At 44.1% G+C, this 6,305-nt stretch overlaps 1 long non-coding RNA gene across 1 annotated transcript; it reads left to right on the forward strand.

Annotated features, from left to right (window-relative positions):
* The first annotated feature begins 6 nt into the window (after positions 1–6).
* Positions 7–4,228, forward strand: LOC106148635. Its single transcript, XR_001234272.1, has 2 exons — positions 7–503; positions 598–4,228. It is a non-coding gene; the product is annotated as an uncharacterized LOC106148635 (long non-coding RNA).
* Positions 4,229–6,305: the final 2,077 nt, after the last annotated feature.

Genomic DNA, 6,305 nt, shown 5'->3' on the forward strand with positions numbered 1-6,305 from the left:
GGCGGGGCGTAGCGCTCGGTCCGGGACTTCCTCCTGCGGCCGGGCGCGACCCAGGGCTCCTCCGGGTCGGGCCGCCGATCGCTGACCCGCCGCTGCCCTGCCCGGCCCCGGAAACTTTATCAGAGAGCAGCAGCCGCTAGCCCGTCCGTCCAGAGACTGCGCCGGCGACCCGGATGGAGCGGGCGGGGAAAGGCCGGAGGCGAGCAGGGCGGAGAGCGCGAGGGGCGGAGAGTTGAGGGAGAGGCCGGGCGGGAGCGGGGGAAAGGGGGAGGGCCCGCGGGGGAGGGGCTGGCCGGAAGTGGGCCGCGGAGCACGCGCGAGCCCGCCCACTGCCCGGCCCGCGCGCCTGTGCCGGAAGCCTCCCGGGCTGCGCGGAGCCGCGCGCGTGCGCGGAGCGTAGCTTGCCCCGCCTCTGTCCGGTGGGCGCTGCCAAACGCTGTCCAGTCAGCGTTTATGGACCCGAGCGGAGTGGATTGTCAGTGTGTTTTTAACAACGGGCTTGCGTGAGGGCCACTTATGAAGAAAAACCTTCGTTTCCTTTTTGGTTTGTCTTTCTACTCATAAATTGTAGTTTTTTCATGATTGTCTTTTCCGCAGGGAGATTTTGAAGCGGCAGAGAAACGTCACAACCACGGATGTGAGGGCGATGAGTTGCGCTGCGCTTTGCCGTCCGCCGCAGCCAGTCTGAGGGCGCGGGTACGCGGAGGGCAGCACCTGGAGATGCTCGCATAAAACGTCGGCGCCGCCAGTGCGGCTTCCCGACCCGTGTTGCTCACGGCCCTTTCGCACGCTGTCTAGAAGATGGGGCAAGAAAAAAGGTCTTGTTCGGTACACCGGCAAGCCCAAAAAGAACGGGGCCTCGCTTCCAGGAAAACCATCTTAACACAGATTACAAGCTCCTTTTGTAGTTAGGAGGACATGACTGAGGTAACCTGGTAGCTGGTCATCTCTGCTCTGCAGCGCTTTTTCAGGGGTGGTAGTGGTACTAGTGATTGAATTGAGGACCTCTTACCTGCTGAGCAAGTCTCTGCCACCAAGCTCCACCCCAGTCCCTTTCACTTTTAGTTAGAGTCTCGCTAAATTGCTCAAGCTCGTCTTGAACTTGTCGTGCACAGAGCTTTCTGCGTCAGTCTTCGGAGACGAGACCAGGGACTTCCGCAAACCAACCCTGTGCTGCTAATTTAAACAATTAAGGAAGACTGTACTCCGGGAGCCACCAGCCAATAACTACACTCTGTTTAAAAAGGGGAAAACGTGAAACAAGACACTTGTAGTTCTATATTAGACTTTCCTAGAACTTGACTTGAGGGAGAATGTTGAGAACCTAGAAGGAATTCCACAATAGACTGTTTATCATTTACTGGAACGCGTGTTTCAAGTTAAGAAGTGCCTGTGCTAAAATGTATTTGTGTGTGATTTAGTTTCCTAGCACTGCCACTACAAATTGCCACAAATTGGGTATCTTAAAATAACAGAAAGAGGGGCTGGGGATTTAGTTCAGCGGCAAAGTGCCTGCCTGGCAAGCGCAAGGTCGTGAGTTCGATTCCTGGTACCGGAAGAAAAATAAAGCAAAAGAAATGAAACAACAGAAAGTTACCCTCTCATACTTTTGCAGCCCAGAAGTCTAATAGGTGGCCTTCTTGGGTTTCAAAGGGAGAATTTTTCCCTCGCTCCTGGTAGTTGCCTATAATTCTTGGGGATTCTGTGGAAATCTCTAATCTCTGGTTCTATCTTCACTTGATGTTTTCCATATGTCCAGACTTTTTTCTTTCCAGAAGTGTACCAGCGATAACCCTAATTTATCCTGAGCCCATTATAACCTGACTGCATGTGCGAAGACCTTATTTCCCAATAAGACTACAATCACCCATAGCAGAGGTTAGGACCTCAACAATACTTGTGGAGGAAACAAACTTAACCCACCACTGAACTTTACAGAAATAAGTGTAAAGTGTCAAAATGCTTAAGCAAAGAAAATACAACTTCAACAGTAGGAGTGGTGGCCCACAAACTATATTTTTAACTGCTGCTTCTTTCTTGCAGGACTTTTATTTTAGGAAGGAGTATTGCTGTGCTACCTATGTTGCTTAGGCAAGCTTCAGACTCAGGATTCTCTTGCCTTCATTTCCAAGGTAGCTGGAACCATAACACCACCATGCCAGGCCAATGTTTGTCATCATTTTTTATGGTGCCAGGGGTCAAACTCAGGACTTTGCACAAACTAGGCAAAAGCTCTGCTACTGTGCCACATCCCCAGCTGTTTTGTTGTCTTTTAATCTTAAGGACTTGTCACCATAGAATGCATCACTGAAAGGAAAGCTGTGGGGTTCAGGATCTCTTAAGAAATGTACTTGATGCTACAACAAATAATAATTGGGAGATGGGGCTCCTTGTCTGGGAAACACCATGGATCACTGCTGCACACAGCAGCAGCAAGCACTACACACCTAGAAAGAGGGCTCTGGGAACACCCTGGTTCGAGTCCCCAGGCTTTCCTCTGGAAGGGAAAGCGTGAATTAGCAGAGGTATGTGTGCTACATAGATGCGTCTCTGCAATATTTTTAAAGATTGGTCTTACTTGAAGAAAATGAAATGGACATTTCTGGATTATTTTTAACTTATAAATCTATGAAACTGTAGTACAAGGTCTCAGAACGTAGCCTGTAGTTATTGTTAGGGTGAAACAAGTATAGAGTCGTATGATTGTTAGGATAACGCAAATTTGTTGTATAGAAGCTGCATGAGATATTAGTCTTGGTTTATCTGAGCCTTAATCCAGCAGCTCACTTCAGACATCTGTCCTTCTGTCCCCCGACACAGAGACATTTACTGATGGTCTTCTTTACAGAACACTACTTACTCCTCAGCTGGATTTTCTGGAATTGTGTTAATAATTCCATGAAATACATAATAAAAATACATAATTCACATGTATTTCATGGTGCTTTGTAAGGATTTAATAAGACTGCAAGTACAGTGCCTTATACGTGATGAGAGTTTCACAAATGTCAGCTCTCCTATTACTAGTGTTATCCTTCCCAAACTGTAGTAAGAGAATGGGAAGCCATTCCTTCTTCTTTTTTTTTTTTGGTACCGGGAATCAAACTCAGGACCTTGCGCTTGCCAGGCAGGCAGGAGCTTGTGCCACTGAGCTAAATCCCCGGGCCTTTTTGCGGGGGGTTGGGGAGAGCCATGCCGTATCACCGCAAAAAAAGTTTAGAACAAGAGTAAAATGGGCTTTTCCTATTATGTTCATTTTGAAAAGATAATGCTCACACTTGAGAAATCACTACGTGAAGAAGTACTCATTCTTGTCCCCTTTTGTCCAGCTCCCAGCCTGCTGTGCCACTCACGCTGGATGTCACCTCACCTCATTCAAAGTGTCTGTCACCTCTGCACTCTTCCCTGACCACTCTGCCCGAAAAGCACACCCTCCCTGTTTTCTTATCCTGCTTTCCTTTCCTCTGTATCTGTTATCACTACCTGATGTTTTACTATTAATAAAGCACATAATACATTCACTGTATATAATTTATAGATAAAATAGGTGAGCAATTATATATCTATAAATATATTCTATAAATAGATCTATAACTTTGTCTCCTACTGTGGACTAAAACGCGTAAAGGCAGAGACTTCTGTGTTTGGTTCAGTGCTCTGGCCTCTAGTATTTTGAACAATTCCTGGACCACAGCATGTGCTCAGGGAGTATTTATTGAATTAGTTTGTAATTCTGCCAGCCTAGTAAATTGTCACAATCTTTCTGTGAGTAAATTTGGCTATATATTCCGAGAGCTAGAATTTTTCACAGTGATACTTACTTCTTTTTTTCTTCTGGTACAAGGAATCAAACTCATGACCTTGCACTTGCCAGGCAGGTGCTGTGCTGCTGAGCTAAATCCCCAGCCCCCACAGTGATAGTTATTGTGAGATATTGCACAGGTAAACTATTTACCTGTACTGTATGAGCTCTGAACTCTGTCCTAAGAAAATAAAAGATTCATTCAAGAAATTTTTTATTGAGCATCTACTATATGACACCCTCCTCAATTGTACTACAAGATATAGATAAAAGCAGGACATAGCAAATAAAAACATGAACAAGATTTTTATTTTAATATATACAAAATGTTTAGCGCAGGATAAAAGCAGCCTAAATTCCAACAATAGGGAATTGGTTAAGTCCAGTTTTGCTGTATGTATAATAAAATTGTGATTGGAAAAACTACGTTGAGTCTACTTTTTTTTTTTTTTTGGTTTTGGTTTTGGTTTTTCTCCAGTACCAGGGATCAAACTCACGACCTTGCGCTTGCCAGGCAGGTGCTGTGCCGCTGAGCTAAATCCCCAGCCCCTGTTGAGTCTATTATCATACTGCCCTGAACACATCCGGTCTTGTCTGAAAGACTGTTGAAAAATGTGTATGATGAAATATGTTTTTATAAATGAGGATACAAAATTATATGTCTTGCTTATAGCAATGTTTTTTAAAAGATAGAAAAATATATACCAAAATATTAGAAATTATGGTATTAGAGTAGGAAGCAATTTTTTCTCTTTTCCAAATTTTCATAAATTATATCATGGTTTTAAAATGTTACTGATAAGAGAAATCTTGCTTCAAAAACAGAAGAGGTTTAAAGTGCAGTGATATATGATTACTGCATTAATCTACAGTTCAAGCCAGGTGCACACAGGTGATGGCACATGTTAGTAAACCCAACACTGTGGGAGGGTGAGGCAAAAGAATGACAAGTTCAAGCCCATCCTGAGTAACTTACTGACTTGGTGAGACCAGGTCTCAAAATAAAAAAGAAAAAATGGCTGAGGATATAGCTCAATGTGAAGGTCTTGTGTTCAATCCTTAGTACCAAAAATAAAATGAGATCCAATATGGGCCTTTAATCAAATCTTCCTTCCATTTGAAAGTATATATTCATGTTTATATATAGTTTATGTCAAGCTAGTAATTCTTCTATGAAACTTTTAAAATATTGATTACTAAGAGGATCCCCATGTTATGAGTTTTATACTGAATCATTTTATTCCTTTAAGTGAATTTTTAAAAAATTTTTGTCAGTACTGGGTCACTCCATGCCTGTATTTCCATTTGATAAACATTGCTTTTAAAGGTGGCAGACAGTTAAAGGCTAAGTATTCCAGGAATACCAGCTGGAGTTTATCTATGTCACTGAAAGTATTACTTTCAATCCTTGTACTCAATCTTCTAGGGCTGCTGTAGAAATTATGCAAATTGGGTGGCTTAAAACAAATTTATCAAGCTGGGCATGGTGGCTCACACCTGTAATCTCAGCACTCAGGAGGCTGAAGCAGGAGGATTGCTGCGAGTTCAAGACCAGCCTGGGCTACATAAGTGAGTTTAAGGCCAGCCTGAATTTCTGTCTCAAAAAGAAAAAGAAAAACAAAAAAAAAAAAAAACAAATTTATCTTTCACAATTCTGAAGGCCAGGAGCCCAAAACCAAGTTTTCAGTAATGCCACACTCCCTCCAACGGCTCCAGGAAGAATATGCTTCCCTGGTCCTTGCAGTCTGCGCTGGCTGCTGGCACTCCTTTGCTGGTGGCAATAATCACTCCAGCCTCAGCTTCCTCATTTTTACTAGCACATGTTTGCAGCACATGATCAATACATTTATGGTGAAGAGTCGGCACATGTCCTCGCATCCAAGCACTTTCATGTGCTCTCCCCCTCCCATCTCCTGGAGCCCTTTCCCACTCACCAAAGGTCTCCCTCCCTTCAGCCTCCAGTTCCATATGGCTTCTCTCCTGTGTTTCTGGGAGCTCCCTCTCCTTCCCTTCCAAGGACACTCGTCATTGGATTTAGGGTCTACCTAATCTAGACCTGTACTTTAGGTATATTTCCAAAGCCATAATTTCATTACCTCTGCAAACACATTATTTCAAAATAAGGTCACATTCTTGTTAGGAGTGTTCTTGTACACCTGTAGTCCCAGCACTCGGGAGGCTGAGGCAGGAGGATCACTGCGAGTTCAAGGCCAGCCTGTGCTACAAAATAAATCCAAGGCCAACCTGACCTACATAGAGAGACACTGTGTCAAAAAAAAATTCACATTCTGAAGTCCCAGGTGTGCATGACTTTGAAGGGGACCGCCATTCAGCCCACTGCAGTCCTTTGTCAGGAAGTCTTAGCTACTCTTCCTTACCCTGATTTTGTGTAATCTTAACTAGTACCTAATAGTACTAGTTAAGCCTAGTACCCCCTCCTGGATTACCCAAAAGGAAACCCAGTGACCGAGGAGTAAGGTATATTTTGACATTTTCTTTGTAG

This window comes from Chinchilla lanigera, unplaced genomic scaffold, assembly GCF_000276665.1.
Source record: "Chinchilla lanigera isolate Chin_1 unplaced genomic scaffold, ChiLan1.0 scaffold00024, whole genome shotgun sequence".
NCBI lineage: Eukaryota > Metazoa > Chordata > Mammalia > Rodentia > Chinchillidae > Chinchilla > Chinchilla lanigera.